This window comes from Erpetoichthys calabaricus, chromosome 3, assembly GCF_900747795.2.
Source record: "Erpetoichthys calabaricus chromosome 3, fErpCal1.3, whole genome shotgun sequence".
In the NCBI taxonomy this organism is placed as follows: domain Eukaryota; kingdom Metazoa; phylum Chordata; class Cladistia; order Polypteriformes; family Polypteridae; genus Erpetoichthys; species Erpetoichthys calabaricus.
Genome location: NC_041396.2, coordinates 14,876,526 through 14,898,783, shown reverse-complemented (window position 1 = coordinate 14,898,783; position 22,258 = coordinate 14,876,526). Strand labels below are relative to the sequence as shown.

General features: G+C 44.9%; 1 protein-coding gene across 2 annotated transcripts in view; it reads right to left on the bottom strand.

Moving 5' to 3' along the window:
• The window catches only part of clic5a (chloride intracellular channel 5a), a 1,193,419-nt gene that overhangs the window by 533,801 nt on the left and 637,360 nt on the right, over positions 1-22,258 (bottom strand). The gene's annotated exons all lie outside the window — the stretch shown is intronic.

Genomic DNA, 22,258 nt, shown 5'->3' with positions numbered 1-22,258 from the left:
ACACAAACACACCCACACACCAAGCACACACTAGGGCCAATGTAGAATTGCCAATCCACCTAACCTGCATGTCTTTGGACTGTGGGAGGAAACCGGAGCGCCCGGAGGAAACCCACGCAGACACGGGGAGAACATGCAAACTCCACACAGGGAGGACCCGGGAAGCGAACCCAGGTCCCCAGATCTCCCAACTGCGAGGCAGCAGCGCTACCCACTGCGCCACCGTGCCGCCATATATACTGTATGTATATATATATACTGTATGTATATATATATATATATATATATATATATATATATATATATATATATATATATAGAGAGAGAGAGAGAGAGAGAGAGAGAGAGAGAGAGAGAGAGAGAGAGAGAGATTGTTTGACCATTTCCATTGAAAGTGCTTTTCACAGTGGGCACCAGACCAGTACTCCTCAAAGCCCACCAGATCGATTTCCTCCTATTTCATCTGTAGGAGCTGTGGAGACCCTGACAGGTGCCAGTGACACAATTCCTGTTGTGGGTCACTCGGCAGACACTTTCACATTTAGGCGCCTGCTGCCCCTCCCTGTAACTGAGCTCAGCTGAGTTGGCTTCATTTGTGTGTGCAGGGGGTTACAGTGCTTCCTGGGTCCTCCCTGAATGGAATTTTGATGTTCTCCCCGTGTCTGCGTGGGTTTCCTCCCACAGTCCAAAGACATGCAGGTTAGGTGGATTGGCGATTCTAAATTGGCCCTAGTGTGTGCTTGGTGTGTGGGTGTGTTTGTGTGTGTCCTGTGGTGGGTTGGCACCCTGCCCAGGATTGGTTCCCTGCCTTGTGCCCTGTGTTGGCTGGGATTGGCTCCAGCAGACCCCCATGACCCTGTGTTCAGATTCAGCGGGTTGGAAAATAGATAGATAGATAGATAGATAGATAGATAGATAGATAGATAGATAGATAGATAGATAGATAGATAGATAGATAGATAGATAGATAGATAAAGTCAGCTTGGTGAAACAGCCCCTACTTACTGCTGTTGACCCATTATGGCTGAGAAGATCTACCAACATGTCATCTGTCCTCTTCATTCTCTATGTTTCTTCTCCCTTCGGCACATTCAACCACCAGGTGCTCCTTCCCACCCTCTCTGGCCTTGGCATCACTGGGACTGCCCTCAGGTGGTTTGAGTGCCACCTCTTGGGCAGATCCTGAGAGATGTCAAGGGTGCATCAGGTGAGCATAGGGGTGCCCCAGGGATTGATGCCGAGTCCTCTCCTCTTCAAATCTCTCCATACACCTCCTCACTAGGCCCCATCACCATGTCCCATAGTTTCTCCCGTCAGTGCCACATCCATGACATGCAGCTATACCCATTGTTCCCTCCAGAGGACCACCCGGTATCATCTAGAATCTCTGCATGACTCACTGATATTGTGACCTGTATGAAGGACCACCATCTCCAGGTTAATCTGATATCCCAGCTAATCTGTTTATTCAGCGCCCCATCTCTGTTCAGCTCAGCTCATTAATGTTAATAACTACCAAGTGAGGTGGTGATCGATGACCAGCTGTCCTTCAGGGTAACCGTGTTGCATGTTGTTACATGTCGTACCTGTGTTTCCCCTCTAATATACTCATTCCTAATCTTGTCTACCCTTGTTACTCCGAGCGAAAATCGTAGCATCTTCAGCACCACCATTTCCAGCTCCACCTCCTGTCTTTTCATCAATTCCAACGTCTACAAACCATAGAACCCAGCTGGTCTCACTAGTGTTTCATAGACATTCCCTTTCACTCTTTTTAGTCACTCTTCTCCTTCCAGTCCACCACCTCTCTTCTTCACCTCTCTGCTGCACTCTCCGTTGCTTTGGACTGTTGAACCCAACTATTTAAATTTGTTGACCTTCACTACCTCTGCTCCAAGCACAAGTACCCCAGCTTAGTCCTACTGACTCTCGTGTCCCTTCTCTCCATTGTGTACCTCCACCTCGGTGATGGGCGGGAGGTACAGCGACTCGAATGGAGGCTGGCGCGTGAGTGAGGAGGGCCCCGCCCCCTCCCACTGTGTCTCTCTTGGATTCCCACAAATAAATCGGTATCGCAAGCAAACTATGATTCTTAACGCGATGAGAGAAGTTGCAAAATCAACTGTTATGTTCAAGCAAATTCTAGTAAAAAATCCGATCTAAATACACTAAGTAGTTCTTTCGTTTGCTAGCTAAGCGGAAGTAAGGTACATGCCCCAAGGATGGCGCAAGTGGACCTATTTAATCCAAGCAGCACATCTCCCTCTACAATTCACTCAGCACCTCCTTAGTAGTCCCTGTTACTTTTGCATGTATAAGCCTCAATCAAGTGCAAGTGCAAGTTCAAGCAGTCGCCCCCTTCCGCCACCTTTCCTCTCATTCAGGCAAAAGTACCCCATCTTACTCCTAATGACTCTCATGTCCCTTCTCTCCAGTGCATACCTCCACCTCTCCAGTTTTGTCTCAACCTGCTGTCTACTTTCACCACAGATCACACTGTCATCCACGAACATCACAGTCCACAGAGACTCCTGTCTCACCTCCTCGATCAAGCCATCCATCACCACTACACACATGGAAGGGCTCAGAGCCGATTCTTGATGTAATCCCACCCTCACCTTGATCCAGGCTGTCATTCCTACCGCACACCTCACCGCTGTCACACTGTCCTCATATCCTGCACCACCTCACGTACTTTTCTGCTACTCCCGATTTCCTCATTCAGTACCATCACCCCTCTCTTGGCAGCCTGTCATGTTTTCTCCAAGTCCTCAAACATGCAATGCAATTCCTTCTGACCTTCTCTGCACTTCTCCATCAAGACTCTTAAAGCAAACATTTCATCGTTGGTACGCTTTCCTGGCATGACAGCATATTGCTGTTCACAGATCTTCACCTCTCCTCTCAGCTGAGTGTCCATCACTCTAACATTGCAGAACAAGCTACTGCCTCAATATTTTACATTTTTCAAATTTCAAACCAAGCACCTTCCCAAAGCATTTCATTTGTAAAGTTGACTTCACTGCATAATGGAGATTCATTTTATATAGTGCCTTTTCACAAGGTGCTCAGAGAGATGGGGTACATCTTTCTTTTACTTATTACCAGCTGTCCCCCATGGCTCAGCCCGCGTAGCAGTAAAAATAAAGGACAAACTTTAAAAATCAATGAACAAACAGGTATTGTTAGTAGTGGGCGAGAGGTACAGCGACTCGAACGGAGGCTGGCGCGTGAGTGAGGAGGGCCCCGCCCCCTCCCACTGTGTCTCTCTTGGATTCGTGCAAATAAATCGGTACCCGCAAGCGAACTATGATACTTAATGCGATGAGAGAAGTTGCAAAATCAACCGGAATGTTCAAGCAAATTCTAGAAAAAATTCTGATCTAAATACGTTAAGTAGTTCTCTCGTTCGCTAGTTAAGCGGAATTAAGGTACACGCCTCAAGGCTGGCGCGTGAGTGGACCTATTTAATCCAAGCAGCACATCTCCCTCTACAATTCACTCAGCACCTCCTTAGTAGTCCCTGTTACTTTTGCATGTATAAACCTCAATCAAGTGCAAGTTCAAGGCACTCTCCCTAAAGAAATCTCACTACAGTACGTTGCTCAACAATGGTGCGATCCCACAGCAGAGCGTCCATGTTCATTTGAGCTTGGCTTCAATTACTTGTAGACTATCGGCAGAGTGCTACGCTGTGTGTGCTCGAACTACCCATAAACCATAAGGTCATTTTCAAATTGCCTTTACTTTTTGGTTTGCCTTCACATTTATTAAAGACTGGCCGTCCCCTGTGGCTCCGCCCACGTAGTAATGAAACAGGACAGTGAGGAGGGCCCCCCCACTCCTGACATAACGCTTCCCCCTCCCCTCGGCCCGAAAGCCTCTCTCTCTCTCTCTCGGATTCGCGTTAATAAATCGGTACTGAACTCTGATTCTTAACGCGATGAGAGAAGTCGCAAAATCAACCGGAATGTTCAAGCAAATTCTAGAAAAAAAAAAACGAACATAATCCATGAAGTAGATCTCTCGTGAAAAGCAGACAGACAAACGGACATTGGATGATCTATATATACTGTATCCATCCATCCATCCATTTTCCAACCCGCTGAATCCGAACACAGGGTCACGGGGGTCTGCTGGAGCCAATCCCAGCCAACACAGGGCACAAGGCAGGGAACCAATCCTGGGCAGGGTGCCAACCCACCACAGGACACACACAAACACACCCACACACCAAGCACACACTAGGGCCAATTTAGAATCGCCAATCCACCTAACCTGCATGTCTTTGGACTGTGGGAGGAAACCGGAGCGCCCGGAGGAAACCCACGCAGACACGGGGAGAACATGCAAACTCCACACAGGGAGGGCCCGGGAAGCGAACCCAGGTCCCCAGATCTCCCAACTGCGAGGCAGCAGCGCTACCCACTGCGCCACCGTGCCGCCATATATACTGTATGTATATATATATATATATATATATATATATATATATATATATATATATATATATATATATAGAGAGAGAGAGAGAGAGAGAGAGAGATTGTTTGACCATTTCCATTGAAAGTGCTTTTCACAGTGGGCACCAGACCAGTACTCCTCAAAGCCCACCAGATCGATTTCCTCCTATTTCATCTGTAGGAGCTGTGGAGACCCTGACAGGTGCCAGTGACACAATTCCTGTTGTGGGTCACTCGGCAGACACTTTCACATTTAGGCGCCTGCTGCCCCTCCCTGTAACTGAGCTCAGCTGAGTTGGCTTCATTTGTGTGTGCAGGGGGTTACAGTGCCTGAATGACAAGCTGGTGACCCCTGATGACTGACGGCCGCCTTGCTGTTGACACCCCTTCCCTGAGCTCATCCCCCCCTCACTTTCTCTACTTCTCTTGTTCAGCGCGGTTTTGTTCTCTTAGTTTTGCCAGCCTGAAAGGCGCCAGCAACAGTAAATGGCTGACAGGAGCAGACAAAGCCCCCCAGCACGGCGGCCCACTGGAGTTGGGTTTCTCCCCTGATGACAAGGGACACAGTGAGGTGTTTGTTAACATGCAGCCTGGCCCAAGCTTTTGGTTGAACCCATCAGTTTTCCCAGGCCCTGAGAATCCAGCAGAAGTAATGTTATTGTACATAGATGTCACCCCGAGAGCGACTGGACACACCCCAGCGGACCACAGCAGTAAAGTGAGGGACAGACGCAAAATAAAAATATTAAAGAAAAAGTTCAGTGAAGGGAAGGAAGCTTCCAGAGCTGAAACAGAAGACAAACCCACTCAGAATAATATGGAGGATGTCTGGAATGGACTGGGACAGAATGGCGGGACCCACAGTATGGAAGGGGGACAAAGCTAACCACCCTGCAGCAATCTGTTCCTGGAATGTTCCTTCCACAACAACCTAAACTCTACTGGCCAGCCCACCCACACCATCTCCACTCTCTGTACTCCCAATGCTTCAACTGGTATGGCCACTGACGAGTCCATCTCTCATCATCAGTATGGCTGTCCATAACTGAGGGGGCTACACCAAAGAACAGCTGTGGGAGCAGAAGGAATCAGTCCTGGAGGAGGTGTTTTTTTTTGTCGGACTTCCCAGACCCCTCTCATGAAGGCAATGCTGTCAATCACCGCCTCATAACTCACGATCCTGAACTGGAAGCCCTCGGCAGTGACGAGCAGCACACAATAGACAGACAAGATACAATACAACACCCACAAGTAAAACATTATTGCAATACACTCCTTATGTGGCTGTGCTACACAGCGATGGAGTTCAGATGGAGGTGGGCAGTTTGTCCCACCAGCTCGGAACAACACATGAAGAATGTGGACTGAGATTTGAGAGGTAGCATCACCAGATACCAGCAGACCTGACTGGGTGAGATGGAGCATAGGACCTTAACAGTGTCTCCATAAGTGTACAGTTGAAGTCAGAAGTTTCCATCCACTTTGTTTGAATTCTTTCAAACTCACTTTATAAGCCCTCCACAGATGTTATACTATAAATTTAGCATATGGTTAAAGACATCTACTTGGTGCAGGACAAAAGTCATTTTCTCCAATAACGTTCACAGAGCTTCAAGTATTTCACTTTTTATTGACCAGATCACAATTCCAGAGGGTCACAAGTTTCCATAAACTTTGTTAACTGGGCCTTTAAACAGCTTGGAAAATTCCAGAAAATGATGTCAAGCCTTTAGGCAATCCGACAATTAGCATCTGATAGCCAATTAGCCTTATTGGAGTCAACATGTGGATGGATGTTAAGGCCGACCATCAACCTCACTGCCTCTTTGCTGGACATAATGGGAAAATCAAAAGAAATCAACCAAGACCTCAGAAAACAAATTGTGGACCTCCATAAGTCCTTGAGAACAATTTCCAAATATTTGAAGGTTCTATGTTCATCTGGATAAACAATAATACACAAGTAGAAACACTATGGGACCACTCAGCCATCATACCGCTCTGGAAGGAGATGCATAGTGCCTCCTCGAGAAGAACAGACTTTGGCACGAAAAGTGCAAATCAATTGCAGAACAGCAACAAAAAGACCTTGTGATGATTCTAGAGGACACAAGGAGACGAGTCTCGATATCCACAGTCAAACGAGTCCGACATCGCCATCACCTGAAAGGCTGCTCAGCAAGGAAGAAGCCGCTGCTCCAAAGCCACCATCAAAAAGCCACACTGCAGTCTGCAGCGATACATGGGGACAAAGATCTCACCTTCTTGAGAAATGTCCTCTGGTCTGGTGAATCCGAGATCGGACCGTTTGGCCATAATGACCATCATTATGTTTGGAGGAAAAAGGGCGAGGTTTGTAAGCCAAAGAACAACATCCCAACTGTCAAGCATTGGGGGTGGGAGTAGCATGTTGTTTAGGGGGGGTTGGGGGTGTGGCTGTAGGAGGGACTGGTGAACTTCACAAAACAGATGACACCATGAGGAAGGAAAATGATGGAGAGACACTACAGCAACATCTCAAGACCTCAGCAAGGACGTTGAAGGTCAGTCGCCAATGGACCTCCAATGTTGTGGCAAAATGGCTTAAGGACAACAAGGTCAAGGTATTGGAGTGGCCATCACAAAGCTTTAACCTCAATCTGATTGAACTGAAAAAGCAAGAGCGAGCAACGAGACCTGTGAACTTGTCCCAGTTACACCAATTCTGTCCTGAGGAATGGGCCAGCAAGTTATTGTAAGAAGCTTATGGAAGGTGACCCAAAACGTTTGGCTTAAGTTAAACAATTTACAGGCAATGATACCAAATATGAAGAAAAGGACCGACTGGAATAGTGATATGGTCAATAACAAGTGAAATACTCCGAGGTCTGTGAACATTGGTGGAAAAAATAACTTTTGCCCTGCACAAAGGAGACACTTTAAAGGATGTGCCAAATTTACAGTTTGTTAGTATAAAATCTGTGGAGGGCTTATAAAGTGAGTTTTAAGGATTTCACCCAAACTGTATGGAAATGTCTGACTTTAACTGCAGGTGCCAACCCATTGACGACTTTGAAGTCGACCATCAAGGATTTGACCTTAGTATGTGCAACTACAGGGAGACAACGTGGTGATCTGAAAGGAGGAGTGACGTGTGCCCACCTTGGCTGACTGAACACCAGACGTGTCACTGCATTTTGAACCTTCTGCAGTGGCTGTGTGACACATATCTGTACTCCTGCTAGCAGAGAGTTGCAGTAGACTAGACGTGAAATGACCAAAGCCTGGACCAGACGTTGTGCTGCATATTCCATTGGACACAGTCAAATCTTTTGGATGTTGTATGGAGTGAATGTGCAAGACAGAGAGACCATGGTAATGTGGTCACTGAAGGACTGCTGGCCATGAATCATCGCCCCAAGGCTTTGTACCAACTTGGCAGGTGTTAGCGATAGTAATACGAGATGGGATAACAAGAAGGTCCATCTGTCTTTGCCAGATTGAGCTGGAGATGGTGCTTCTTCATCCAGGCTGCAACATCAATGAGACATGCAGACTGTGTAGTCCTCTGGAGGGGACAACAGGTGCAGCTGATTATCACCATCATAGCACTGATCAGATAAACCAGGGGTTGGGCGGAGTGGTGGTTCGGAGGCTAAGGATCTGTGCTGGTATCCAGAAGGTGGCCGGTTTGAATACCTGTCACTGCCAAAATAGATCCTGCTCTCCTGGGCCCTTGAGCAAGACGCCTGTACAATGGCTGACCCTGCGCTCTGTCCCCAAGGGGTATACGAAAACGAACAAATTCCTAATACAAGAAATTGTATAAGGCAAAATCCATCCATCCATTTTCCAACTCGCTGAATCCGAACACAGTGTCACGGGGGTCTGCTGGAGCCAATCCCAGCCAACACAGGGCACAAGGCAGGAACCAATCCTGGGCAGGGTGCCAACCCACCGCAGGACACACACAAACACACTTACACACCAAGCACACACTAAGGCCAATTTAGAATTGCCAATCCATCTAACCTGCATGTCTTTGGACCGTGGGAGGAAACCCACGCAGACACGGGGAGAACATGCAAACTCCACGCAAGGGAGGACCCAGGAAGTGAACCTCAGGTCTCCTAACTGCGAGGCAGCAGCGCTACCACTGCGCCACAGTGCTGCCCTATAAGGCAAAATAAAGAACAAAATATATATATATATATATATATATATATATATATATATATATTGATCAGCATCTCTGTAATGTATAAAACCATTTTACAGTCCCTCCCTTTCAAAGATAGAAGAGTACAGCAGGAACAGGATCTCTCACTCAACATCTCAGAAAAGGAGTGGAAGGCAACCATGCACAGAATGCACTTGAGCTCCATATGCACAAAGCATACAATTATTCAACTTAAAATTACATATCGAGCACATCTGTCTCGTTTGAAATTGTTCAAAATGTTTCCAGGGCAACAGCCAACCTGCGAACGTTGCAATCGAGCTCCAGCCTCACTGGGCCACATGTTCTGGGCCTGCACCAAATTAACATCATTCTGGACCAAAATCTTTAAATGCCTATCATACAGCCTTGAGGTGACAATCCTTCCTAATCCATTAAATGGTATCATCTCCAGACAGAGGAGCAGCTTCAGCGACAGACTGCTGTCACTGTCTTGCTCCACTGACAGATTGAGGAGATCGTTCCTCCTCCAAACTATGCGACTCTTCAATTCCACCCAGGGGGGTAAACGTTAACATTTAACATTATACAAAGTTATTGTCTGTTTTTCACCTGCATTATTATCATTCTTTAATATTATTTATTGTATCAGTATGCTGCTGCTGGAGAATGTGAATTTCCCATTGGGATTAATAAAGTATCTATCTATCTATTATATAGTGCCTTTCATATCTATCTATCTATCTATCTACAGGTGTGTTTGGTGGGCTCACAGAGGGGCTTAAAGTGGAGAAGGACAAACAAACTGCAATGGCCTTCACTTCACTATTAGTACGTAGACTTATTTTGCTCAACTGGAAGAATCCTAAATCACCTCTGTTAAGTCAGTGTAGTAACTGATGTTAGATATTATCTTAAATTGGAAAAAATAAAATTCTCACTTAGAGGATCTGTGCAAAACTTTTTCAAAACCTGGCAGGATCTGATCAATAACAATTTAGAATAAGCTTTTAAATTGAGGAAGCAGATTCTCTCTGCTCCTTGTTATTGGCAGGGCAAAAACATTTTGAAGGTCCCCCTCACGTCCTGGCTTTTCACCTGTTTGACCTGTGGCCCTACAGGTCCATCGAATCAAAGATGAACAGTCTCGGTGGGGGAAGAGTTTCTTTCCTGGTGCCATAAGTGCATTGAATCTCAGTGTACAGTCATGACCAAAAGTTTTGAGAATGACCCAAGTGTTGTTTTTCACCAAGTCTGCTGCTTCAGTGTTTTGAGATCTTTCTGTCAGATGTTTCTCTGGTGTACTGAAGTAGAATTACAAGCAGTTCAGAAGTTTCAAAGGCTTTTATTGACAATGACATGATGTTTATGCGCAGAGTCCATATTTGTAGTGTTGGCCCTTATTTCGTTTTCAAGACCTCTGTAATTCACCCTGCCAGGCTGGCAATCAACTTCTTGGCCCAATCCTGACTGATGGCTGCTGCCCATTCTTGGAGTTTGTCAGAATTGGTGGGCTTTTGTTTGTCCACCCGCCTCTTGAGTTCTCAATGGGGAGTTTCCTGGCCATGGACCCCAAATGTCGATGTTTTGTTCCCCGAGCCACTTAGTTCTCACTTTGGTGCTCCATCATGCTGGATTGTTCATTGTTGGTCACCAAACTGTTGTTGGATGGTTGGGAGAAGTTGCTCTCGGAGAATGTTTTGGCCCCATTCATTATTCATGGCTGTGTTCTTAGGCAGAATTGTGAGTGCGCCCACTGCCTTGGCTGACATGAATGGTCTCAGGATGCTTTACTGTTTGCCTGACACAGGACTGATGGCAGTGCTCACCTCTTCTTCTCCGGATGCCCCAAACAATCTGAAAGGGGATTCATCAGAGAACATAACTTTCCCCCAGCAGTTCAATCCCTGTCCCTTTTGCAGAATATCCGTCTGTCCTTGAGGTTTTTCTTGGCTTCTATGCTGCCCCTCTTGACACCCACCAGGCCGTCCTCCAAAAGTCTTCGCCTCACTCACACCTGCCTGCTGCCATTCCTGGGCAAGCTCTGTATTGGTGGTGCCCGCAGCTGAATTGACTTTAGGAGACAGTCCTGATGCTTGCTGGACTTTCTTGGGCGCCCTGAAGCCTTCTTCACCACAATTGAACCTCACACTCTCTCACCTTGAAGTTCATGACGATCCGATAAATGGTTGATTTAGGTGCAATCTTCAGTCTTTTCTGGATGTAATATATTCCTCAAGTGTTTATGGAGATTGATCATTAGTCTTTTCTTTGTGAACTATAAATTCTCCGGCAACAGGGGTGACTGAACATTTTAAAATAAGGTGTATACAGGGGGCTTTACAGGGTGTGAGATTGGCCGATCCTTTTTCTCATCTGCTGCCACTTGGGACAGGTTAGCGGTAGCAATGGTCTCGTGTCAGTGTGGTGGGACTAATTGTTACAGGGTGACCTCCAGCCTCGTCAACACTCTCACCTGTGTTAACGAGAGGATCAATGAAATGACGTCAGGAGGTCCTTCTGTGGCAGGGCTGACATAGGTGTTTTGGGATGAAGTTCATTTTCATGGCAAACAGGGACTTTACAATTAATTGCAGTTCATCTGCTCACTCAACAGCACATTCTGGAGTCGATGCAAATTGCCATCACAAAAACTGAGGCAGCAAAGTTTGTGAAAATTAATATTTGTGTCATTCTCAAAACTTTTGGCCAATCTTAGAAAGTGAATGCTTTAAGTTAAACTCATATTAGTGTTTGCTTAATTTGAATAGAATATCATTTTCTTTCATAACTGTAGATTATGGTATAGCCAGTGTGTGTGTTAATTAACTCAGTGTGTATTGGAACAGGATCATCGCTAGCATGGACTGAAAGACTCATTGGGAGTTTGTAAATGCGATAGGCGTACAGTTTTCTGGATGTATAGAAATGGTTCAACTGTATGAGCAAACCTAAAGAATGAAACAAGACATAATCAGCCTTAAACAGAACTTCTTCTTTGCTGTATCAATTTTTTTCTCTATTTTCGTGTGAACTCTTTTACTTTAAATCTTTACTAATCCTTTCAATGCAGCTATTGCCAGAATCCCATGAAGCAAACTAAAGCTGCCGAACTTTGGTAATTTTGGGTTTTGGACTGAGCAGCCCCGTCTCTGCGTCTCGGCCCCCCTCTCTTTTTTTCTCTCTCCTTCTTGCCCCATCTGCTCACCTTTTATTTTTAATCCTCTGTGTAATAATCACAGTCTTGTGCAATATTACTCGATTTATTCTATGGGCAATATTTTACATTATTAGCATCCTTTGTGTGACATTCATATTGGTAATTCAGCATGCAACTGCTGCATGATCAGTAATATTTCTTGTTTAGTAATACACATTTGCTGCTTAGCAATACCACAATATTACCTATTAATTTGTATTTTTTATATCTTTTTATTTAGCAGTTTTATAGATAGTCATATGAAAAAGTTTGTGAACCCCTCTCAGCCTGCATAATTATTTACTTTCAACATAAAAGTTAACAGTGGTATGTCTTTCATTTCCTAGGAACATCTGAGTACTGCGGTGTTTTCCAAACAAAGATTCTTAGTGACGCAGTATTTAGTTGTATGAAATTAAATCAAATGTGAAAAACTGGCTGTGCACAAATGTGGGTCCCCTTGTCATTGTGCTGATTTGAATGCCTGTCACTGTTCAATGCTGATTACTGACAACACCAAATTGGTTGATGAGCTCATTAAGCCTTGAACTTCATAGACAGGTGTGTCCATCATGAGATATAAAGGTATTTAAGGTGGTCAATTACAAGTTGTGCTTCCTTCCCTTTGACTCTCCTCTGAAGAGTGACAGCATGGGATCCTCAAAGCAACTCTCCAAAGATCTGAAAACAAAGATTGTTGAGTCTCCTGGTTTAGTGGAAGGCTACAAAAAGCCATCTCAGAGGTTTAAACTGTCAGTGTCAACTGTAAGGAATGGAATCAGGAAATGGAAGGCCACAGGCACAGTTGCTGTTAAACCCAGCAGGTCTGGCAGGCCAAGAAAAATACAGGAGCGGCATATGAGCAGGATTGTGAGAATGGTGACAGACAACCCACAGATCACCTCCAAAGACCTGCAAGAACATCTGGCTGCAGATGGTGTATCTGTACATCATTCTACAATTCAGCACAATTTGCACCAAGAACATCTGTATGGCAGGGTGATGAGAAAGAAGCCCTTTCTGCACTCACACCACAAACAGAGTCGCTTGTTGTATGCCAATGCTCATTTAGACGAGCCAGATTCATTTTGGAACAAAGTGCTTTGGACTGATGAGACAAAAATGGAGTTATTTGGTCAGAACAAAAAGCGCTTTGCATGGCGGAAGAAGAACACCGCATTCCAAGAAAAAACACCTGCTACCTACTGTCAAATCTGGCGTAGTTTCCATCATGTTGTGGCGCTGTGTGGCTAGTTTAGGGACTGGGGCCCTTGTTAAAGTTGAGAGTCAGATGAATTCAAATCAATATCAACCAATTCTTCAGGATAATGTTCAAGCATCAGTCACAAAGTTGAAGTTACACAGGGGTTGGATATTCCAACAAGACAATGACCCAAAACACAGTTGGAAATCTACAAAGGCATTCATGCAGAGGGAGAAGTACAATGTTCTGGAATGGCCGTCACAGTCCCCTGACTTGAAGATCATCGAAAATCTATGAGATGATTTGAAGCAGGCTGTCCATCAAATTGAACTGAACTGGAGAGATTTTGTATGAAGAATGGTCAACAATACCTCCATCCAGAATCAGACACTCATCAGAGGCTATAGGAGGACAGCGTCTAGAGGCTCTTAGATTTACAAAAGGAGGCTCAACTAAGTATTGATGTCATATCTCTGTTGGGTGCCCACATTTATGCACCTGTCTAATTTTGTTATGATGCATATTGCATATTTTCTGTTAATCCCATAAACTTAATGTCACTGCTGAAATCCTACTGTGTCCATAAGGCATGTCAGATATTAAAAGGAAGTTGCTACTTTGAAAGCTCAGCCAATGAGAAACAGAAATCCAAAGAATTAAGAGGGGGTCCCGAACTTTTTCATATGACTGTAGAGTGTTACTGGTACTGTATAAATGATTGCTTTTTATTCCCATTTAATCTGAAGGAGCAGCTGCTCTGTAGTTTCGTTATATAAGGTATAATGACAATAAAGACTTCTAATTCTAATTCTAAACACACAACTTCACAAGCTTGCTGCATTCCGACCTCAAATAACAAAGCTTGTGTGGCATGAAGGCTTTCCAGGTACAGATGGGCAGGACGGTAGAAGTGGATCAGAGCTTCACTGGCATCTCATCCATAATGCCAGCCCGGTCAGCTCTGCCTGGGTTAGTCTTTACCCCCGAGGTCCACAGAGGCAGAAGCAATAAAACCTGTCTGCACCTCCATGCCAAGGGAGAGGCAACTGTAAAGTAAAATCGATGGCCACCAAGGCCTCTCCTGCCCGCTGGCTCAAGAAGCCAAGTAGCATTGTGAAGCCTGCTGGTGTGCTGTTAGTGGTTAAGACTTCAAACCCTGAGGTTGAGGGTTCAGATCCTGCTACTGACCCTATGTGACCCCGAGCAAGTCACGCCACCTGCGTGGCATCCAACTGGAAAAAAAGAAAAGCAAAGCAACCCATTGGATCTTTAATGCTGCAAGTTGTCTGACAAATAATAAGGAATAATAATGGAGTTGAAGTACACAATCTGAGAAAACAGGGCACTGTTACTATAAATGAACCTCTCCAGTCACCATGGGGCCAGTGAATCTGGGGCAAGTCATTACCGGCGTTCTAGAAACGTACTGAGCGAGAGACGTACACCGAAATGAAAGAACAAGGCACCAGCACTGGAGCGGCCAGGCCAGGCCAGCCACACGGACCACCTGATGTCACCAAAGCTCCTAATCAATTACAGTGGATATAAAAAGTCTACACACCCTTGCTAAAATTGCAAAGAGAAATCCTGTTAGGACCGATCCCAGCTTTACTGCAAACTTGTAATCTAAACAAATAAGGTGAAACCAAATCACAAACTGTTTAGTGAAAAGGGAAGCAAATAAATCAGACAAAGACCTGGTTACTTTAGTGGGCAGACCCCCCTGAACTAATACTTAGTTGAAGCCCCCTTTTCAGTCTTTTTGGGTACGAGTCTATCAGTTTGGCACATTTGGACTTGGCAATTTTTGCCCACTCCTCCAGATCTGTCAAATTCCAAGGGCGTCTCCTGTGCACAGCTTCCTGTCTTCAGGTCACCCCACAGGTCTGGTTGGGCCATTCCAGGACATTGATCCTCCTTTCTGATGAAGCCATTGCTTTGTTGATTTTGACGTATGCTTTGGGTCGTGGTCATGTTGTAAAGGTGAACTTTCTCTTCATCTTCATCTTTCTAGCAGATGCTTGAAGGTTTTGTGCGAACACAGACTGATACTTGGAGCTCTTACTGATTCTGTCCACCTTGACTAAAGCCCCAGTTCCATCTGAAGAAGAGCCACCCCAAAGCCTGACGCCACCTCCACCATGCTTCACTGTGGCTATGGTGTTCTGTTGATGATGTGACGTGTCATTTTTGCACCAATCATACCTTTTGAAATTGAGGCCAGATACGTGGAACTTGGTCCCATCAGACCAGAATACATTTTTCCACATGAATATGGTAGACTGGGTAGACCTTTTTGCACAGTTTAGTCGGGCCTGGGTGTTTTTCTTTGTGAGGAAAGGCTTTCTTGTGTGACTCAAACCACCTACACCTAAACACCAGCAAAACCAAGGAGCTGGTGGTGGATTTTAGGAGGCCCAGACCCCTCATAGACCCAGTGATCATCAAAGGTGACTGTGTGCAGATGGTGCAGACCTATAAATATCTGGGAGTGCAGCTGGATGATAAATTAGACTGGACTGCCAATACTGATGCGCTGTGTAAGAAAGGACAGAGCCGGTTATACTACCTTAGAAGGCTGGCGTCCTTCAACATCTGCAATAAGATGCTGCAGATGTTCTATCAAACAGTTGTGGCGAGCGCCCTCTTCTACGCAGTGGTGTGCTGGGGAGGCAGCATTAAGAGGAAAGACGCCTCACGTCTGGACAAACTGGTGAGGAAGGCAGGCTCTATTGTAGGCATGGAGCTGGACAGTTTAACATCTGTGGCAGAGCGAAGGGCGCTGAGCAGACTCCTATCAATTATGGAGAATCCACTGCATCCACTAAACAGGATCATCTCCAGACAGAAGAGCAGCTTCAGCGACAGACTGCTGTCACCGTCCTGCTCCACTGACAGATTGAGGAGATCGTTCCTCCCCCAAACTATGCGACTCTTTAATTCCACCCGGGGGGGTAAACGTTAACATTCAACATTATACAAAGTTATTGTCTGTTTTTCACCTGCATTATTATCATTCTTTAATTTAATATTATTTATTGTATCAGTATGCTGCTGCTGAAGAATGTGAATTTCCCATTGGGATTAATAAAGTATCTATCTATCTATCTATCTATCTATCTATCTATCTTGGTGCAAACTCAGCATCTGGGAAAATATCTCGGTTGTATGGAAAGATCCCTGTGAACCTAAATCCAGAAATTATATTCCGTGGTGTTATTGCTGACATGAAAGCTTCATTCACACATCCAGCGATCTGGTTAATGGTGGCTGTTTTACTTGGGTTAGATCTCATCCACCAATCAAGAGCTTTGTTGAAGTGGGTCTTGAATGGACCATACACACTCTTGTCCAGAGGCTGCATGCGGTGGGATGTGTGGGGTGGAATGGTGAGCAGAACAACACCCTTGGTCTTTGCAATATCGACTGCCTTGAGTGAGATGTGGGCCTTGTGGTTATCAAGGATTAGCAGCATTGGATGGTCAGAGGAGCAGTTGGTGTACTGAACCAGATGTTCAAGAAACCCAGCAAAGGTGTCCAGCCAGACTTGGCTTCAAGGGGTGTTGAACCCCAGTCTCTCTTTCTGCTGTATTTTCTTGGCATGCTTACTTTTCTACAAGTAAAACGATAGATAGATAGATAGATAGATAGATAGATAGATAGATAGATAGATAGATAGATAGATACTTTATTAATCCCAATGGGAAATTCACATTCTTCAGCAGCAGCATACTGATACAATAAATAATATTAAAGAATGATAATAATGCAGGTGAAAAACAGACAATAACTTTGTATAATGTTAAATGTTAACGTTTACCCCCCCCCCCCCCCCCCCGGATGGAATTAAAGAGTCGCATAGTTTGGGGAACGATCTCCTCAATCTGTCAGTGGAGCAGGACGGTGACAGCAGTCTGTCGCTGAAGCTGCTCCTCTGTCAGGAGATGATCCTGTTCAGTGGATGCAGTGGATTCTCCATAATTGATAGGAGCCTGCTGAGCACCCGTCGCTCTGCCACAGATGTTAAACTGTCCAGCTCCATGCCAACAATAGAGCTTGCCTTCCTCACCAGTTTGTCCAGACGTGAGGCGTCCCTCTTCTTTATGCTGCCTCCCCAGCACACCACTGCGTAGAAGAGGGCGCTCGCCACAACTGTCTGATAGAACATCTGCAGCATCTTATTGCAGATGTTGAAGGACGCCAGCCTTCTAAGGAAGTATAACCGGCTTTGTCCTTTCTTGCACAGCGCATCAGTATTGGCAGTCCAGTCTAATTTATCATCCAGCTGCACTCCCAGATATTTATAGGTCTGCACCCTCTGCACACAGTCACCTTTGATGATCACTGGGTCTATGAGGGGTCTGGTCCTCCTAAAATCCACCACCAGCTCTTTGGTTTTGCTGGTGTTCAGGTGTAGGCGGTTTGAGTCGCACCATTTAACAAAGTCATTGATTAGGTCCCTATACTCCTCCTCCAGCCCATTCCTGATGCAGCCCACGATAGCAGTGTCGTCAGCGAACTTTTGCACGTGGCAGGACTCTGAGTTGTGTTGGAAGTCCGATGTATATAGGCTGAACAGGACCGGAGAAAATACAGTCCCCTGTGGTGCTCCTGTGTTGCTGACCACAACGTCAGACCTGCAGTTCCCAAGACGCACATACTGAGGTCTGTCTTTAAGATAGTCCACGATCCATGCCACTAGGTATGAATCTAATCCCATCTCTGTCAGCTTGTCCCTAAGGAGCAGAGGTTGGATTGTGTTGAAGGCGCTAGAGAAGTCTAAAAACATAATTCTTACAGCGCCACTGCCTCTGTCCAAGTGGGAGAGTGATCGGTGTAGTATGTAGATGATGGCATCCTCCGCTCCCACCTTCTCCTGATATGCAAACTGCAGAGGGTCAAGGGCGTGTTGAACCTGTGGCCTAAGGTGGTGAAGCAGCAGCCTCTCCATGGTCTTCATCACATGTGACATCAGAGCAACAGGCCAAAAGTCATTCAGCTCACTAGGACGTGATACCTTTGGGACTGGGGTGATACAAGATGTTTTCCAAAGCCTCTGGACTCTCCCCTGTTCCAGGCTCAGGTTGAAGATGCGCTGTAGAGGACCCCCCAGCTCCGATGCACAGACCTTCAGCAGTCGTGGCGATACTCCATCTGGACCCACTGCTTTACTGGCACGAAGTCTCCTCAGCTCTCTGCTCACTTGCGCTGTTGTAATTATGGGTGGGGATGTCTCTCCTATGCTGGTATCATTATCATTAGGAGGAAAACAGCTATGTAATACCACAATAAAATATTTTTTGACATTTTAAACATAATATTACTTGAGCTTCAAGGTGGGGTAAGTTGAGCCAGTGGTTCAACTTACTCCAAGGCATCTGGCTCACTTTACCCCACAGCCACCACTTTGGAAAAAGTTACCTAGCTTAGCAATTCAAGCTAACCTTTAGCTAAATGGTTCACATGGTTTAATATGCTAGTAAATCATCAACATGTATGGTATTAATTTTTAGGCCTGGATAAATTAGCTTTTATGTTACAGTCAAAATAACTGAAATGCAAAAAAAATTTACTTTGACCTGGCAAAAACAGGTTTTTGTGAATAGAGCGTACTTACCACACTACCACAAGCTTCTTTCAATCACAGGGGCAGCAAAATGGAGGGTGCTTTCAAAATGTATGGTCACATGATAACAAATCTGCACTATTGCCTAGATACAGGGGGTGGCTCAACTTACCCCACTCTCCGCTACGACTGACTGTTGTCACATGTACGGCGCAACCAGGACTTGCAACTCCCTTAATATTTCTGTAGGCCTCTTGATGGCCTCCCTGACCAGTTATCTCTTTATCTTCTCATCAGTCTGACCTTGCCGAGCCATGCTTTCTCCACTTGTTGACGACTGTCTTCAGCATGCGTCATGGGGTGTTTAATGCTTTGGATACTTTTTTTTGTACCCCTGTCCTGATTGATTCCTTTCAATGATGAGATCCCGTTCGTGTTTTAAAAGCTCTTTGCAGTCCATGACTTTTGGAGTTCGTGGCAACCAAGAGGAGATCAGAATAATCCAACAGGAACAGCCAAACGTTATCTGAGCTCAGTCAGAGCCACTTGAATTGATGTCGCGTGTTTACTAGCGACTGTTTGAGATGATGAGACTTATTGTGCTTGCTTGATTCTGGACACGGCCACGTCCTTGATTATTGAAGGGTCTGCACACTAATGACACCGGGTTTGTGTTGGATTTTTGTATTTTAGTTTTTTCACTAAACAGTTTCTGATTTGTTTTCACCTTCTTTGTATAGATTGCAATTTTGCAATAAAGGTGGCATAAGTTCTGACAGGATTTCTCTGTGCAATTTTAGCAGGGGTGTGTAGACTTTGCATACCCACTGTAGCATTTACACTGGCACTGGGGTGTACTGAAGCAGTGCCCAGACACATCTCTCATGGCATCATTCGATTTTAATATCCTGAAGCTGCCCACCTTCCCTCGATACTCATGCATATTCTACTACAGGTGACAGCTGAGGGGACACACACTGATGGCAGCCCAGGCGTTGAATCCACTTCCAAGCGGGCCAATAACTAAACCAACAGTCATCTCTATATATAATCTTCATTTGGATCTTGATCTTTGTTTGTCCGCAAATGAATTAGAAGAAGAAGCACTAGATGACAGTAGAGAGACAGCTAAAACATAGGCATTGCATTAAGAATCTCCTCCAGGCTGATACTACTGAAGACTGTGGTACTCCAGTCACACCTCAAAACACAGACATTCAAACTAAACAAATTGTTGTGCTTTAAATTAACTAATCTTTATATATAATCTTCATTTGGATCTTGATCTTTGTTTGTCCGCAAATTCCACGCACGTGTAGACCACCTTCCAGTTTAGTACGTTGTTGTTACTCACGGATGTCAACAATGTGCCGGAATAACGACAGGGGTGGTGGACAGTGTTACGCTGGTTAGCTCCTGATGCCTGGTTAGAGAATGAGATTGCCGAAGATAAAAGGTACGTGCCTACGTAACATATGAATGAAAGAAAGACAGTGGGTAAAATGAATGACAACGTAACAGCACGTTCCAGAAATTATTATTGTTACGTTGTAGCCGGCGAGTGCTGCGCGTCTCACAGTTGTACCGTGGCTTGCTCACATGTCAGTGAAGTGATCCCTATTTATGCTTTAAAGAGCCTGGATACCCATGTGTCCCCCCTTTTATAACCATTGCTCCGTGTATATTGCCTTACTCTTTGGATTGCCACAAAGCAACCTGCGAGATTGGAGAAAGGTTGAGAAGAGATCGTGAGAGGAAACGACAGCGTCGTGAAAACGAGACGGACTGTGAACGGAGAGAAGTAGAAATGCTCCTCCACCACCACATAATTACTATTCGGACAGTGATTCCGAGTAGGCCGTTCCTATCGAATCAATGTCCAAGGGTTTTGTTTTGTAAATTTGTTTCCCTTATAAAAAATCATAATGCTGTGCGACGAAGGGCCCAGTTCACGCCTGGCAGCCGCGTTTAAACAGGGAGCCCTTCACAGACAACATAGTTGGGCGCACATGGCTAGTTATTTATCTAAGCAAACCAGTCAACAGAACCAACTCTCTAGTTTTATGTGTTCCAGTCTCATCACACCCTGGGCCACCAGCACTACATGACCATTTAAAGTGCAGCAGCTGCCAACGGCCGAGTACAAACATCAGGCAGCCGTGCTGTGGGAGGCTAATTCTGGCTGTAATAAGAGGACAGCATTTCCTCAGGGAGGCCCACCGGTGTCTTTAACACATGAATAATATATGGAAGAAACGACTTGTATCATTAATCATTTGTGATGATGCTGCATGTTTATGAAAGAATGTCAATTATTTACAAGAGTTCTGTTCTCTGAAGCTCAGGAATCTATTTTTGAAATATTAAAGTGCTTCTCGTTTGGCTTTTTCTCTTCTTGTTTCTGCATCCGGACAGCAGGTTTGCGAGGTGTAGAGATGGACAGACCACCTTAGTGTCTTATGATTACCCTCACCCTGAACAAATTCACATTCCATATACTGTACATTTAAAAACCTAGAATGTCCGAGCCATTCACGATGAAGCCCAGTTATTTTATTTTATATATTGTGACTTTCATCAAAACATACAACATATAGGCCAGTGGTTCTCAACCTGTGGGGCGGGCCCCCCTAGGGGGGCGTCAAGTAACAAAAAGGGGGGCGCGAAGATGTGAAAAAAAGAAAACGAGAATCGAAAATATGAAAAATCCATCTATTGAAACCACAACAAATTAACTTAAACTACATTCTGATACTAGAAAAATAAATATAGAGTTAGATAAATGTCGATAAAAGTTAAGTAGGTATAATAAAATATGCATCTATGATATATCATTAATTAAAAAAACAACAAATTGGTATCCTTTCCTTTCAAAAAAACATTAGGGGGGCGCGATTAAAACTTATGAAAACTCGGGTCGCAAATACTTAAAGGTTGAGAAACGCTGATATAGGCTATGTTCTCACTACTACTTTTTCATTTAAAGACACATCTACTTCTATATATATATATATCTTGTGGCAAGCAGCTGAGGGTGATACCCAGCCGGGACACACAGAAGGACCGGAGGAGGGATCACGCCTCATCCAGAACACGAGGGGGGCGACCGCCCTAGTGGCTTTGGGGGTCCACGGGAACAGAGCTTAGGAGCTCAACCCTATAGAGGCCTGTGGTCCCCGCCAGGGGGCGCCCCGATGCCTGTGGAGCCCTGGCCCTCAGCACTTCTGCCACACCCGGAAGTGCTGGGGGGAAGAAGACCAGGGACACCCAGAGTGCTTCCGGGTGCACAGCTGGTACTTCCGCCACACCTGGGAGTGCCGGCGGAAGGTTATATATACACATATATCTATATATATATATCTATATATCTATATATCTATATATATATCTATATCTATATCTATATCTATATATCTATATATCTATCTATATATCTATATCTATATATCTATATATCTATATATATATATCTATATATATATATATATATATATGGTTGAAATTGCATTATTTGACAGTAAACTATTTCAACCATTCTATGATCTGCTTGTCACAACTGAGGGCACCGTGGCGGATGTTAGCAGACTTGCTGGCCAACCACAAGTGTTACCTGGTAGGTAACCACCCATACAATCAGATTGTGACACAGACTACGAATGCAATGAAT